The following is a 16,376-nucleotide window of genomic DNA, read 5'->3' as shown; positions in this document are numbered from 1 at the left end:
CAAAAGCATCTCCTTTAGGCTCCTAAGTCACTTAGGGTATGTCTACAGTGCAGCTGGGAGCGACCGCCACAGCCCATGTGATAAAGGAAGGAGGGGAGCTCCCTTTTATGGACACCGAGCCAGCCAGCTAGCTATAAAGTCCCACTTGGTGTCTGCTTGCTTTACCTGTAAAGGGTTAAAAAGTCCCCCAGGTAAAGAAAAGGGAGAGGGCACCTGACCAAAAGAGCCAATGGGAAGGCTAGAACTTTTTTAAAATGGAAAAAAAGCTTTCCCTTTGTCTCTTCTTTGTTCTCTCTGGGCGCTGAAGAGAGAGGGGCAGCTGGAATGCTGTGTAAAGTTTGGGCCAAGTAATAAAATTCATCGTCCATACCTAGAAGGGTTCACTGGGACAGGAAATGTTTAGAAAGACGCGATCAGGGTTATTTCTTTTATTTTTTGTAAGGCTTGTGGACTCCTCTGTGTTAACCCCAGGTGCTCTTGTTTTGCTTGTAACCTTTAAGCAGGAACCCCAAGGATGCTATTTTGAGTGCTTAATTTTGGGAATTGCTCTTTTAAAATCTAGCAAAAGCCTAAGTTCCAGATGTATTTTCTTTCTTTTTGTTTTGAATAAAATTTACCTTTTTAAAGAATCTGATTAGTTTTGTGTCTTAAAAGGTCTGTTTTTCAGTTAGCTGGTGGCAAAAAAAGTAAATTTTATTAAAAACAAAAAGAAAGAAAATACATCTGGAACTTAGGCTTTTGCTAGATTTTAAAAGAGCCATTCCCAAAATTAAGCACCCAAAATAGCGTCTTTGGGGGTCTTAAAGGTTACAAGCAAAACAAAAGCACTTGTTTTGTTTTTGTTTTTTTTCTCGGCTTCCCTGAGGGAGGGATGGAAAAGCTGAGGGGCATCAGGGAAAACTTCCCAAGTGAGTTTTCCGGGATTTGCAAGAGGCAGTTTTTGACTTGGGCAGAGTTTACCAAGCCACGGTCAGAGAAAAGCTGTAACCTTGGAGTTTAATCCAAGCCTGGAGCGGCCCGTATTAATTTTCAGAACCCTTGCGGCCCCCCACCTTCTGCACTCGAAGTGCCAGAGCGGGGAATCAGCCCGTGTAGACAGACGCATGCTTGCAAGGTTCGAGCAAGTGCTCTACAGATAGCAGTGTGGATGCTGTGTCGTGGGCTGGCGCTCAGGGTCTTAAGCCTAGGAAGTCAGGGGGGCTTCAGAGCCCAAAGCGCAAGCCCCCCATCCCCTGCTATTTTTAGTGCCCCAGCCACACTAGCCTGAGTCTCTCACTGGCAGGCCCCCTCCAGCTGCCGTGTGGACGTACCCTTGGGGGCTGTTGCAGATCATACGCCCTGAAGACCTAACAGCCTTGGGTCACTGAGACATGAGCACCTGAGGCAGGTGAGGGGCAGAACGGGTCTCCTGCTGCTGCTTCCCAAAGCAGGGAGCTGCAGGCCTGTCTGTGAAGTTTCTGCCCTTCCCCCAGGACCCAGCCACTCTTGGATAGCGCGCCCCCTCCCCAACAGGTAGAACCGGGTGACAAGAGCCACCTCAGCGGGGAGTGTGAATGGTGCACTTCGATGAGGAGAAAGCCCTCCCTAGGGACGGGAGCCACCGAAGCCCAAGGGGAGCCTGTCCGCCGTCTCCAACCACCTTTGCACTAGGCCCTAAAAGCCCAGCATCCACCTGCGGGCTGGATCTGGGGCTTGGCTGTGCAACATGTGTCCATCGATTGCTGATCAGTTCCACCGAGCGATGCCGCCTACAGCCCAGCCCGGGGGGGCTGGGACAATGTGTGCGGGGTGCGGGGGTGCTGGGAGCCGTTGAACCAAACTGCACACCCTGCATGGGCTGGGAACCGCTTCAAGCCAGGGCGTGCGGCAGCCCCCTAGTTCCAGCTCCTAGAGCCCAGCCTGTTCGCTGTACCCCCTGCCCCAGCAGAGCTGGGGGGAACCCTACGATCTAATGGGACTCCCCCCGCCCCCCTCCCCCCCCAGCTTCCAACACCAGCGGCGTGGCTTTCTAGGCTGCCATATGCCGCCAACCTGGGGCTGGGGGGGGCTGGCTAGCTGAGGAGCGTTGTGGGTCAGGTGTTGGCTCGTCCATCTCTGTCCCTCCTGGATATTCGCTGGGGCTTTGACCAGCTGCGCTGAACCCCCCCTCTCCTCCTGTGTACCTCGCGCAGCAACTAATGCAGGCAGCCTACTGCCTGGGCCTGATCCTCTGCCCGTTTCCTCCGTTGGCACCTGGCAGAGCGGCTCCCGGTTTACTCTGGCACGGGATCCCGCCTGCCTTTCCTTCCATTCCTTCCCCCTCTCTCAGCAGATGATTTAAAGAGACATGGGCGTGCGGGGAAGAGCCAGTGTATCTGCAGCTGCCTCTCGCTCCCTCTAATCCTCTCAGCTGCAAATGTGCAATTTACCCCAGCGAAACACCTGCCTGGAATCTGTCTCTTCCTATTAAGCATCGGGGCAGGGATAAATTGGGGACGAGTCGGGGAGTGGGGGGCTCGAAGCATATGATCCAGTCTTGGCCAAAGCACTGCAAATTAATTTGCACGGAGATGGAATGAAAGGCTGCCTTCCCCCACACCCCGCTACCGAGCTTGAAGGGGATACGGCTGCATCTTATATAGGGAGACAAATATATGTGTATATATATCTCCCTTCCAGAGAAAATGGCTGCAGAGAAACGACTTATCTCCACGGAGACGGAGCCCAGGGGCCAGCAGCAGCCGGAACTTCAAAGGGAATCTATAAAAACGGCATATGCCCCAAATACTAATAATAAATGGGGAGATGTTGTTTGTTTGGCTCCCCCTAAGTGCTTCCCACCTTCCAAGCCTATAGATCTGTATTGATGCAGTTTGTCCTATCTCTTCAAAGCAGCTCGCCATGAGGAAACGCTACATTACCCTAATTGCCAGCAAGCCTATCTTCCTTCTTCTTGTGCTGCCTGGCTTCAGTGAGAGGGCCTGGCATGCAGCTGGGAGGGCTGGGGTGTGAACGGGGTGGGTGAGAGGGCGTGTTGGGGATCATTAAGAAAGGGATAGATAATAAGACAGAAAATATCGTCTTGCCTCTGTATAAATCCATGGTACGCCCACACCTTGAATACTGCGTGCAGATGTGGTCGCCCTGTCTCAAAAACTATATATTGGAATTGGAAAAGGGCAACAGAAATGATTAGGGGGATGGAACAGCTGCTGTTTGAGGCAAGATTAATAAGGCTGGGACTTTTCAGCTTGGAAAAGAGATGTCTAAGGGGGGATATGATGGAGATCTATAAAATCATGACTGGTGTGGAGAAAGTAAATAAGGAGTTGTTGTTTACTCCTCAGAACATAAGAAGTAGGGGTCACCCAATGAAATTAATAGGCAGCGGGTTTAAAACAAACAAAAGGAAGTATTTCTTCACACAGCACACAGTCAACCTGTGGAACTCCTTGCCAGAGGATGTTGTGAAGGCCAAGACTATAAGAGGGTTCAAAAAAGAACTAGATACATTCATGGAGGATAGGTCCATCAATGGCTATTAACCAGGATGGGCAGGGATGGTGTCCCTTGCCTCTGTTTGCCAGAAGCTGGGAATGGGCGATAGCGGATGGATCACTTGATGATTCCCTGTTCTGTTCATTCCTTCTGGGGTACCTGGCATTGGCCACTGTCAGAAGACAGGACACTGGGCTAGATGGACCCTTGGTCTGATCCAGTATGACTGCTCTTATGTTAAGGGCAAGCCCCCTCACCTTAAAGAAGCTTGGGGGAACCTGGCTGAGAGGCAGTGTAGGTCAGTGGGGAGGGGACTTGCCTAGGTTCTAGTCCCCCCTCTGCCACTGATCAGCTGTGTGACCATGGATAAATCGTTTCCCAGCCTACCTTGGGCATAACCACTGGGTTTTGAGGCTTTGCTATTTAAGAAACCCTTTGAGAGCCATTAAGGTCCGCTGCCATGTGGGGTCATTAGAAACATCAAGGTACTTGACATGGTAAGGGAGGGAAATACAGTAAAATGGCCACCTCTCCTTCCCGGTGCTCTGGTAACATATGGTATTAATGACTGCTGTTGCACAGGGCGTGGCTCTCCGATGAGACTAGGGCACAAAGGGGCTCCCACGTGGGCTCGAGTTCCCTTTGCACAGGCACGAGAAGGCGCCTGATCCTGGTGCAGTCATTTACACTAGTGCAACGGGAGTGTGCAAAATCAGATCAGTAGCATTTTACACACTTGTTCTACCTGGTGAAAATGGCTGCCCCGTGGTGCGGGGTGGAATCCAACCCCAAAAGCTTTCAGAAGGGACAGGGAATGGGATACAGGCCCTTTCACCGCTAGGTCACTATTCAAATCTGGCCCAGACTGGCAGGGACTGATAGCCGATCCTCTCTGACCGCTGCTTGGTCAGGGCATATGTGAGATGGGTTGACATGTGTCAGCTCAGTTCTAGCAAACAGGCATCCATGTGCCAAACTACACGCTGCAGGTGGGCTAGCTCTCAGCAGAAGGGCCGAGGCTGGGCAGGCTGTGGGTCATGAGTGGAGGGGTGGGTCCGCCAGGTCACGTTGGCAGCATGCATGCGCCCGCCTGGTGCTCCTAGAGCTGCCTCGCTGAGCCGCATGCAGGATGCGGCCAGAAGCAGCTGTTCCCCGCGGCTTGTCACATTCCTCACGCGCGTCGCCGCAGAAATCAGCCCGCAGACAGGTAGTGATTTGTAAATATTAAAAAACCCTCAAATTGTAGGTTTGCAGCACTGCCTTAATGCACTGCCTGGCTGCGGTGACGCACGACACGAAGGGGCTGCTTTCTGCTGCTGGAGAGAGCAGACACATCTGAATGGGGGCCTAGCCCCCTTCCGCAATCCCATCGGACAGTTTCTTTCAGACCCAGAAATCCAAGGCTCCCAAAGGATCCCAAGCCTGCTCAGCTCTTATCCCCTTTGCACACGCCTCTCAACATCACTCCGGGCCATTCAGTGGCTTTTGGGCTACCCGGTGAGATCCCATCATACCTATCTGTCGTCTCCCACCATCTTCACCCAGAGCACTGTGGAGGCTCTTGGGGTCAAGGCAGTAGGCTGGGACTCCGGAGACCTGGCTTCAAATCCTGGTTCTGCCCCAGGCTCCCTGGGAGGCCTCAGGGGAGGCATGTCACCTCCTATGCCTCAGTTTCCCATTAGTAAACTGGAAATGATAATCCTTCCCGCGTCTGTCCTGTCAGTATAGACCAGGAATCGGCAACCTTTGGCACACAGCCTATCAGGGTAAGCCCCTGGCCGGCTGGGCCAGTTTGTTTACCTGTCACATCATTGTGGGGCCAGGAGGGTCCCTTTGGAGAGCAGATCTGTCTGGAGCCCAGGGAGGGAAGGGGGGCTGGTTCCGGGTGCATCGTGTCCTTTCAATTCTGCTGAGTGGTAACACCCCATCCCCCTGCTGCAAACTGGACCTTGCCCCTTCAAGCCTCCCTGCACTTTGTCCATCACAGGAGGGTGATGTCACAGCTATTCCAGGCTGGAGTCCCACGCCTGGGCCTTGGCGAGTCCTTCACCTCCCTGCTGTGCCCTCTCACGCAGAGATAATGATAATTGCTCTCCATCAAAGGATCCCCAAGCACTTTCCACACAGATTAGCCAGCCGCCCCAGGAGGCAGCTAAGTGTTAACTCACCCAATTTCGCATAGCGGGGAACTGCCAAGCTAAATGACTCACTTCAGGTGGCAAGCTGGCGGCTGAGCTGAGGATGGAACCCAGGAGTCCTGCCAGGCCTGACCCTCTCCAGGTGCCTGGCTAGGATTTCAGACCAACCAAGTGCACAGAACTGAGCACATCCCTCCCGGCAGTGGCTAGCACCAGTTGCTTCAGAGGCAGCATAAGGAACCCTGCAGATGTGGAATAATCTACACCCCTAACCCCCACACACATGGCTTATCCAAAACTCTGACAGGTCGAGTTCATTTTAAACCCTGAAGTACAAAGTTTACGTGCCCTTCCAGCACTCTGGCTACTCTTGTTATCCATCCCCCTTTGGACCTTGCCAAATTCCTCAATGATATCCGGTGGCAATGAGTTCCGCAGGATAAGCACACATTGTGTGAAGAAGAGGCTGGTCCCCTAAGAAGCCTTCCCAGGCTTTACACAGAGACTAGTGCATGGTGGAGCAGGATTTCAGGGGCCAGATCCTCCAGTGGTGTAAATAGATATGGCTCCCCTCTCTGTGTAGCTGGTTTACACCATTTGGCCCTGGGAGTTTCGCCTGTGGGTGCCTGTGCAGTGCTGATGCAGTCAATAAAGCCCAGCATTAAGTAGTCCCTGCAAGTGTTGTGACTGAAAGAACCTCTGACTTCCAGCCCCCATGCTCTAAGCACTGGAAAATAGCAGCAGGCAGGCAAAGCAATGGAGAAGATTCCTGGGGCTGCTTAAGTCACCGGAGCCCAGATCCTTCCCAGGACCCATGGGAGTTAGGCACCTAAATACCTTTGAGGATCTGGGTCTGGGATCCTTGCCCACTGGCCAGAATAAAGGCAGCGGGAGGTGCCTGCTTCAGCGAAGCACCAAGCACCGGCTTAAACTCCATTGAAGTCAGTCAGACTTCAGCATGTGGCAAGCGCTTTGCCTGAATTGGGTCCTGTATGCCCATGGGAAGCCTGGGGCTGCGTGGGGGGCTGCACGTCTAGATTCCCCGGCGGGTTTGGCTCCCAAGCCCTGACCTACTTTCTGCCTCGGGGAGCCCCAAACCCAACTGCCTCGGAACCTATTTACAGTATTTACCAAGGCCTAATGATGAGCACAATTAGCAGGGGACCGTTCCTGCCGCGGAGATCTGTGAAAGTTAAAAATACCATCGCAGCCTGGCTCAGGGAGGCGGCTCCACGGAGCCAGGCCCGACATCAAAACCCGAGTCTCCTTTTACCTTGGAGTCTTCATCTTTTTGCATCTCGTTTCACAAATGAGGCTCATTTGCAAAGACTGCCACAAAGCTCAGCGCCTTTCCTCCCTGCAGATCAGAGCCGTCGGGCCCGCCCTGTCTCCTTCGGTACTGCTGAGCCGGGACCCTGGGGCTATGCCAGGCCCGAGTTTGGTTCAGAAACCACAATGCTGGGCACAGTATACAACACGGAATGGCAAAGATTCAACCGGGCTGAACGGTTCCTATGGGCAAGCTCTTGCAAGACAGTTAGGCCTCCCTAGCCCATCATGGGAGCGACCAATATAAATAATGGTTTTCCAGGGAGGGTTCCCGTGGATTTGCTCAGCACCTGGCCATAACCTGATTTCCACCAAGGAATAATAATCCTCAAAATCTTGCACCGTGGAACATCTTGGGGCAAAATCACAGGAGAACCTCTGTTCTCACAAGCTCGAGAGCTATCTGTTATCTACCTATTTATCCCCATACATACCCGGGTATCTATCTTTCTATCTACCTAGCAACCTACTGGCAGTCCATATATTGTCCCATCCTTGTATATCTTGTTGCCTGGCTCAGGAAAGCAGCCCCCTACCAGCTCTAATCCAGACCCCATAATTGTAGAGAGGGCAGCTTTGAATCCGACCGCCCGGGAATTGCAGGAGGGACTGGCTTTGTGGTTGCAGTTTGCCTGGGCAGATTCCTTCGCCTGACGGCAGTGCGGGGTAACAGCTGTAGAGGAACGGCGCCGTTTATTAGTGGCCTATTAATCTGTTAATCATTCAGTGCAAATGAAATGAGTGTGTCTATGCAAATGCCAGGTCCTTTGCATACGCCTGTGAATGCCTTTTCCATTCATTAATGCCGGGGAACCATAGGCCTGATGTCTAGGAAAACACAGCAGAAATGTACATTAAACAGCCAATTAAAAAATTAACAGATTCAAACTGAGCCTGATTTGCATGTGTAAATTAACTTAATTACCACCATTTCTCCCAGCCTTCCAAAGCGCAGCTATGGAAAGGGGCTCCCCACGGCATCTCGAGCGGGCAGGTATCTCCTTTAATGTTATTAACCCATTGCAACAAACAGCTAGTGTGCCCTCCACTGCACGGAACGGGAATTGAAGGAGCATTTGTCTCAGCCCCTGTACTGCGATGCCGGGGTGGCGATTCTCCAGCACTTCAGCTGGTTGGGGCCTGTGCGTTTGGTGCGCGAGAGGGAGAATCTGTACTGCAGCTCCTGGGAGGACCAGCGCCTGACGGTGGGGGACAAGAGAGGTGGCGTGGGGCAGGGAATAACCCCCTGGTGTAGGGTAGCGAGCAGCCGCGATGTAATAAATTGGTTAGTCTGTAAGGTGCCACAAGTCCTCCTTTTCTTTTTGCGAATACAGACTAACACGGCTGCTACTCTGAAAGATGTAATCCAGCTATGCTGAACTCTGGCAGTGGGGGGAACTCTCCCCTGAGAATCCCTGAACCTCCCTAGCTAATGCAAGGGTCTCCTCTGCCCCTGCTCCCAGCCCCAGTGTTGTGAGCATGAGGGGGTTGTCCCGATTGCACTGTACTGTGGCTATTTGCTACATCCCCAGGGTCTGTGGGGGACCGTGGGCACAAGAGAGGCAGCTTGTGCAGCAGGAGCTGGGTAGCTCCTTGTGCTGCCCCAGGATATGGGGAGCTGCCTTCAAGCCACCTCCCTGCATCCCCGTCCCCCATGCAAGTGCAGGGCCGGGGTGACCAAGGCTCAGGCCAGGAGAAGAAATTCCCCCCGGCATTTAAAAATCTCCCTCTCACCCTTTCCCCTCCCCGTCTCCCAGACACAGGTGCCTCCCATGAGCCTTTGCAATCAGCCATGTCAAGGCTCCAAAGGGAGCATGGGGGTGGAGGTACCTGGCTGGGCCAGGTACCCTGGAAAGGAAGCAGCCAGCCCAGCCTTCCAGCTGCAGCAGTCGTTTCCAGCTAGAAGAGGAGCAGGGGTGAGGGCGGCAGAGCCCGGGGCCAGCTCAGGAAGAGAAGGGGGGTGGAGAGGGAGATGATGACACCTGATGCTCTGGAGATGGCCTAGCTCCTTCCAAAGCTGTTCCCCACATTTCAGACGCAGAAAGGGGAAGAGATTTGAATGCTGGATTTGTCCAGCCTTTCTGAGCCTTGGTATTAAGGGTAAGGGGCCTTCTGAAGACTCAGGCCTTGGATTGGTAGGTCACTCTTATTATTATCCCCATTTTACAGATGGGGAAACTGAGGCACAGAGCAAGGCAACGACCAAGGATCTACAGAGATTCAGTGGCAGAGTTGGGGACTGAACCCAAGAGTCCTGACTCCTAGCTCCATGCTCTGATTACTAGACCACACTCCCTACTAGTGCTGGGGATGGAACCCAGGAGTCTTGATTGCCACTCCCATGCTCTGGCCACTAGCCCACAATCCCCATCTTTTAATGGCAGCAGAGCTGAGCCCTATATAACTTCAGGAACCCCAAGAAGGAGTGAGACGGGCTCCTTCCCTGTGCCTCCCCCTACACTGAATAGGGGTTCAAACACATTTACTCTGCTAATTTGATCATCACAGTGTTGCCAACTCTCATGATAATTACTGTTTTCCTTAAAGCCCCAGCTCAAGGAGTCAGGTGGATCTGTGATGCTTTCAGCCTTCGTTCTCAAAGAAAAAGTAAGTTTCTAACCCTCGTGGCTGTGCAGAAAGCATCAAAATGTGAACTGGAAAGGCCCCAAAAGCAGGAGGCCAATAAAAAGAACACCATGGCTAGTGTTTTTAGAAAATCTCATGATTTTAGGTGAGCCTGATTCCTGATTTCTGAACATTTGGGGTTGGCAATGCTGTCCTCCCCTCCTCATGCACGAACCAGCCAGAGCCCTGCTCCCTGCCCGACCCTGCCTGGACATCTCCCCTCTGCGCGGCTTGGCAGCTGAGCCCACGGCGTGCCCCCCCCGCCCCGGGCCTTGCGCCATGGAGATCTCTCTCGTCACAGCCTGGCTTCAGCCACAGGAACTAATTAGGAGCGAAGCTAGGAGATGGGGAGGGGAGTAGCGGAGCGTGGGAGCCTCTCGCGGGTGCTGCTCCCTGCACTTGGACAGATCCCGGCCCCATTTCATCTCCATCCACCCCTGGGCTTGGCATTAGACTGTGAATCACCAGGCCGATGCACTAGGGGGGAGGCTGGGCACCAAGGACTGCACCCAACCTTCCCCCGGCTGACACCCCCTGCTGCCCCCGGCACAGCATCTCGATCCAGCGTGAAGCCCGGTTCCCCTCCAGCCGCTCAGCTGCAATGCACAATGATTTTGGCAGCCATGCGGTGGAAGAGCGGAGCTGGAAAGGGGAAGAAGCTGGAGGGGCACCTTGCGAGCTCCCCCTAGATATCCCCAGCCTGCCCCAGGCTCTCTCTCCCCTGCCCGACACTTCCGCCTGTAGACGCTTTGTCCCAGCCTCACCTTACCCTGGCTGGGCTCTGTTCCCTCCCCTAGTTCGAATTGTGGGGCCAGAGCTGTTTTATCTGTCCGCTGGAGAGACGCCTTCCTCCTCTCTGAGCCAGGCTCCCCCACCCCATCAAACACATGCAGGCCCCCGTTCAAACACCACGGTCCACATGGGGTCCGACCTGGTGATTTAATGATCCCTTCTGGCCTTTGAATCCATGGCTTCATGGGAACACACCCACCCCCCCAGGTGTGCTAACCCGCTGGCACCTTCAGCCTCACGCCTGCACGCAGGTACGCCCGCTTCCATATCACACACTGACGTCCCCCCGGCGAACACAGCCACCAGCGAAACACCCACACTGTGCCCCCCAGACACACACTGGCCCGTTCTGAAAACACCACAAGTGCACAACCCCAAAGGGACGCTCACAGGCACGCCCAAGCATGCCCACGCACCTACCGCTCTGCACACGCGCACAGACGGGAACTCCCAAGTGCACACACACGCCGCCCTGCACACACATGTGCACTCCCCGACATACACGCACCCTCTGCATACACATGCCATGCACTCCCCAGCAGCCCCAGGGTGCCATGGGTGCCAGCAGGGACCCTTTGTGCCACCCAGCCTGCCTCGGCGTTTGAAGTGAGTGGGCTGGTTCCCTGCCCAGGGCCGAGCCCCAGGTGGGTGGCTCTGGCACGGCAGTCCCAGGATGAAAGGCACCGAGCCCGGGGAGGCTGAGAGGAAAGGCAGGCCTGACTCACACACACGCAAATTCACACTCGCGGATGCCAGCCCGGCCCCCTTTGGCTGATCTGCCTTGGATGCGGGCAGCGGAGTGCCACCGGCGACGGGCAAAGGGGCTGCGTGCCAGGGCCAAGCTGCGTTTCCCACGACGGTGCCGGGGACCTCGTTTTTTCCCAGCTTCTCTTCCCTGCTCCCAGCTGTGGCAGCAACCACTGATATTAGCGGCTCCCCCCCAACCCCCCCGGGACTCCCCCCTATTGCTTTACAGACCCTGTCACCCTGCTGTGCTTCACCATGGAGATTAAAGGTAGCTGCTTCTCTCCTCAGCTGAGCCATGCTCCGCCATTTCGTTAGGGAGGCTTCCCTGACAGCCGGGCTTTGGAGATGGGGGACTAGAAAGGAGAGCGGCTCTGGCAGCCTCTGGGAAGGCAAGGGAGGCGAGGGACGCTCAGCGTGAAAATTAATCAGCACAGAGACATAGCGGGGCTGAGCCACAAGAAATCCCAGGTTTCAGAGTAACAGCCGTGTTAGTCTGTATTTGCAAAAAGAAAAGGAGGACTAGTGGCACCTTAGAGACTAACCAATTTATTTGAGCATAAATTAAAGAACTAAGAATTAAAATTAAGAAATCGCAGCTAATGGGCCGGTGTCCCAGCCCCCAGCCTGGCACCGCGGATGGGTTTCTTCACCCTCCTCTAGCCCCTGCCATCCAAGGATCTCGAAGCACTTCACAAGCAGCCATGAATGCAGCGACCTGGCAATAGGAAAGTGTCGTTATCCTTCTTTTCCCCGGGGGGGGACTGAGGCAACAGAGCAGGGAGACGAGCAAGTCACAGGACCCGAAATGGCTCATGCCTGGCTCTAACCACTAGACGACGCTCCTTCCCTGTGTCTCCTTCTGCCAGCCCCACTGCTGTCTTGCAGCCCTGTGTTATCATGGGCATGTGTTATTTGTATTGCGGTCTTGAGGAAAGGCTGATGAATTCACACTGGCTTTGTGAACACAAACGAGAATTGGCGAGGGTCAGAAAACCCCCACAGGGTCACCCAACCCTTGTCCAAATACAGAGCCCACTCCAGCTGCCCCTCGCTCCATGGGCTGACGGACCAGGCCTCTGCTTTCATGCGTCTGGCTCAACACTGTGTGGTTCCTAAGTCAGGGCATTGGGTTGGGCTTCGGGAGGCAGAGATCCTCAAAGGTACGTGGGCTCCTAACTCCCAGTGAAATCAATGGGACTTGGGCACCCAAGTGAACCCTAGCATCTGTCCCAGATCTGTGTCAATGGGGCAAAGCCCTTATGGAACCAGGAGTGATGGGAAAAGAGCTGATTGGCTAGACAAACTGTCAATCATCCAGCAAGACAAGGGCGGGACTTTCCTTCTCTGCAAAGGGTTCTGGGTAGGGAAGCTCTCTATAAAACCCCTGGCTTCTGGCTTGCTGGGGCATTGGAGTTGTGAGGTTGATGAGGCAGGTTGTTGGGGTCTGGTGTGAGGCAGAGGGGGCACGGTGGATGAGTGAATGGACTGATGTTACCTTATGGAACAATATCCTTTGTTGTTCTTTTGTCTGTAGGTTATTAATGTTTGTTTTTTTCCTAAACTCCTCTGTACTAGGTCCTTCCTGCAGGTCTGTTTGGGCCACCTGGCTGCTGTGGCCTTCCAGGGGAGTCAGGCGCTGAGATCCCTTTGCGGGACTGAGACTGTCCCAAATCTGCCATTGGTCTCCTGGGTGACTTTGGGCAAGTCCCTTCCCCCTTTGCTTCCGTCCCACCCCTTTGTCTGCTTAGACTGCAAGCTCTTGTGGGGGGCTGGGGCCGTCTCTCACCATGTGTCTGTGTAGCATCTTGGAGCCTACAGGGGCTACTGGAGAATAAATCCTAGTGCTAATAACAACGCACCTGCAGACACGAGTCTCTGACGTGCGCTTTGTGAGCCAGAGCAAGCTGCTGCCCTGGCCGTCTGGGCACGCACAACAAACTGCATGCAGATGACATGTGGGTGTTTCACATGTATGATCCCAAATCTCTCAGAGGGGAGCGCGCAAGCAGCCTCAGGGCAGGCTCATGCCCCAGCATTTGGATGTGGATTTCCAGCTCCCCACAATTGAGGGCTGCTTGAATCCAGGGCCTTTTGCACCAGGCTCCTCTGTAATCCATATGCCTGCACCCAGCACCTGCTTCCCCCCACGCCAGGCAGGAAGAAGGGGGGATGTGGCGAGGGAAGGTTTGTCTGGCCTGAGCAGAGAGCCTGGCGTGTCACCTTGATGCATCTAATGCCGGGTCTGCTCCCGTGGGTCTGCAGCTGCAAGGAGGGAGCCCATTAAACTGCCCGCTGCCTTCCTCTGCCGACGGGAGGATAAGGCTGGCGAGCCTCTAGTGACCAAACCAGAGAGGATGGCACCCCCAGAGGGGAGGACTTTTGGCAGGAGGCTCTTTAAGAAGCTGGAGATTAGGGAGCTGCGGATGGCAGGCAGGTGCTGCCTGTCCGGCCCTGGAGCCTGGGACTCGGAGGCAACTCAGTTTGAGAGGTTCTGGCTCCTCTCAGCACCGGCTTTGCCTCGCAGCATGACTGAAAGCCAAGCCGGCGCGCACGCCTCCCAGCCGGTGCCTCAGTGCTGTCCCCCCAGAGCGCAGCACGGGCCATTAGCCTCGCAAGCCGGGAGGAGGTGGAGAGAAATCCTGACCTCAGCAGTTAAGCTACATTGGGTTTCTTTGGAAGGACGCACAGGAAAATGCCGGGCAGGCAGGAGAGGAGGGTGGGCTACCATCCAGCAGCCAGGAAGTAGAAGAAATCCGCTGATACACCGCGGGAGAGCAGTAGATCCAGAGGACTTTCTCTGTCCATCCTGACACGTACTCCTTGGTCTATTCTTCCCCAGACTACCTGCAGGGACAGCTTTGTCCCAATGATGCCCTAGGGGAGGCAGAGTGGAGTTAACCCAATTAGAATGTGCCCAGGACATGAGGTGTGATGCATGGGATCCTGTCCCGTATCGCCCCCCACCTGGAACAGTTTGGACACCCACAGACCCCTCCTCCTCCCCCAACCCCCCAAGCTGAAACTCAGGATCTCGGCCCTCCTGTCTGGCAGGAAGTGTGATGGGATCTTTCCTGACCCTGAGTCCCTCGTGGGAAAGGCGGCAGCACCGCGCCCCCCTAGGACCACATGGGGGTTCGGTACTGGCTCAGAGGGCCCCACTTTTCCCTCCCAGGCTCGACCAGGCCCAATGCTGCTTAGCTGGGGCCGGCCCTGACCCTCAGGACTCATTGGAGAATGCACGTAATGACTCTGGATTCTCTGTAACTGGAGGTCTTTAAATCCTGTTTTGAGGACGGCAATAACTCAGTCAGAGGTTAGGGGTGTGTTGCGGGGGGGGAGGGGGGCAAGGGTCTGTGGCCTGCGATGTGCAGGTCAGACTAGTGATCACGATGCTGCGTCTGGCCTTAAAAGTCTAGGAGACTACTAATCGAAGCCTGGGAGTGGGGTCTCGAGCAGAGGGCTGCTAACGGGAGCCACCACATAGGAGTACACCACAGTAGGGCAGGGCAGTGACCCAGCGAGGTGTGTCGGGGCAGTCCGCATGGAGGCAGAGGGGGAGGCCGCTTCCCCTATCCGCTGGAATTATCTCTGCCTAGCGCAGCTCTGGCATCTGCTGCTCCCTGCAGGTCTGTGCCCTGGCTAGGGGCTCACCGCCCTGGGGCTGGCTGGAAGGATGGGGAAAGATGCCCTGAGTGACCCGCTGGAGCAGCGGGCCTGCCTTTGTGCCTTCTCTTTCGTGGAGAGCCTCTCTCTTTTCAGCCCAGGATGGCTGGCAGGTCGCGGGACCGCAGGGACCTTTTCCTAGGGAATCAAGCCAGTTCTTGGGCCTAATCCAGGACCAGATCCCCACTGGTGCTGCAATTCCTATGCAAGTGGGTGGGCCACCCTCCCCCAGCTTCCATGCCGGTTGGAGCTCAGTGGGAGTTGTAGGTGCTGAGCAGGTGCCTAGCACCTCAGGATTCAGCTCTGTAGGTTGCATGTCCCCCAGCCGGAGATCTGGTGGTTTCCCAGTGCTGGGAGCTGTAGATGGAGCCGTCCTTAGTGCGCGAGGCTGGCACCCGCAAAGGCCCGACTTAGTTCACTAGCAGGGCGCAGTATAGACACTACGAGCGGGGACCTGCCTGCGTCCTCAGAGCATCGCTCCGTGCAGAATGAACAGCAGCAGGGAGCCGAGGTGGTGACCCGGGAGGAGTTGGGGCAGGACAGATCCAGCGGGGGCTGCTGCAGGTCAGGCTGGGATGCATTAGCAGAGTGTGTGGGGAGCCCAGGGCTGGGATAGCAGGAGCTGTGAGCCAGGATTGGGGTGCACTAGGACAGGACCAAGTAAACGTAGACCATCTCTGACAGGGGTTTGTCCAGCCTGTCCTTAAAAACCTCCAGTGACGGGGATCCCAAAACCTCCCTGTTCCAGAGCTTAACTACCCTGAGAGTTTAAAAATTTGTCCTAACGTCTAATCTAGATTTCCCTAAATCAGTGCCATGGTCCATCCAGTCTCACTGGGGTGCTGCAACTGTGGGTTCTATCCCAGGCTCTGTCACTGACCTGCTGGGTGACCTTGGGCAAGTCACTTCCCCTCTCTTTTCTACCCTAGGTAGATGTAGATTGTAAGCTCCTCGAGGCAGCTGAGGGGCAAACCGCCCCCAGAGAGCAACCTCCTGGCCCATGCTAGCTAGGGGGTGGCGTAAGCCCTGGAGTGGGAGAGTTTATTGCCCTGCCAATCAACAAAAACAGGCATGGCCCACCAGCCCCATTTGCTGGCTGCATTACAGCAGAGGGGAGTCCTGGACAGGGTCCCTGTGGGAGACTCGGGGGATTGACACAAGCAGGCTCAGGGGATTGACACAAGCAATGGTACTGTAAAGGAGTCCTGTAGTGTTCACAGGAGCCAATGGGGAGAAGAGCGGGGGGAAGGGAGTGTGCACTGCCGGTGGGAAAGGCAAAGGGATACAAGTCTGAGAACATCACCCACCTCTGAGAGACAGGGCCCCAGGGACCGAACCGCAGGGGCGGGGAGGATGCTGCATGTGTCTGGTGGAGAGACCTCAGTCGTCCTCAGCTCCTACAGGGGGAGAGGAGCAAGCAGAGAGCTTCTTCAGGGACACCGTCTACCAGGCACCTACAGCAGGCCCCTCACCACGGCACCTGGCCTTCCCGCTGCTGGCCACCAGGACTCTTGTTTTGCATCAGTCCAAACCGTCTCCATTTCGGACATTGGTTTTCCCTGAGCAAGGAGGTCAGGGTGGAGATTGGCTACCAGCAGCTCTCCA

This window comes from Lepidochelys kempii, chromosome 25 (assembly GCF_965140265.1).
Source record: "Lepidochelys kempii isolate rLepKem1 chromosome 25, rLepKem1.hap2, whole genome shotgun sequence".
In the NCBI taxonomy this organism is placed as follows: Eukaryota; Metazoa; Chordata; order Testudines; family Cheloniidae; genus Lepidochelys; species Lepidochelys kempii.
Note: the sequence above shows the minus strand (reverse complement) of the source record.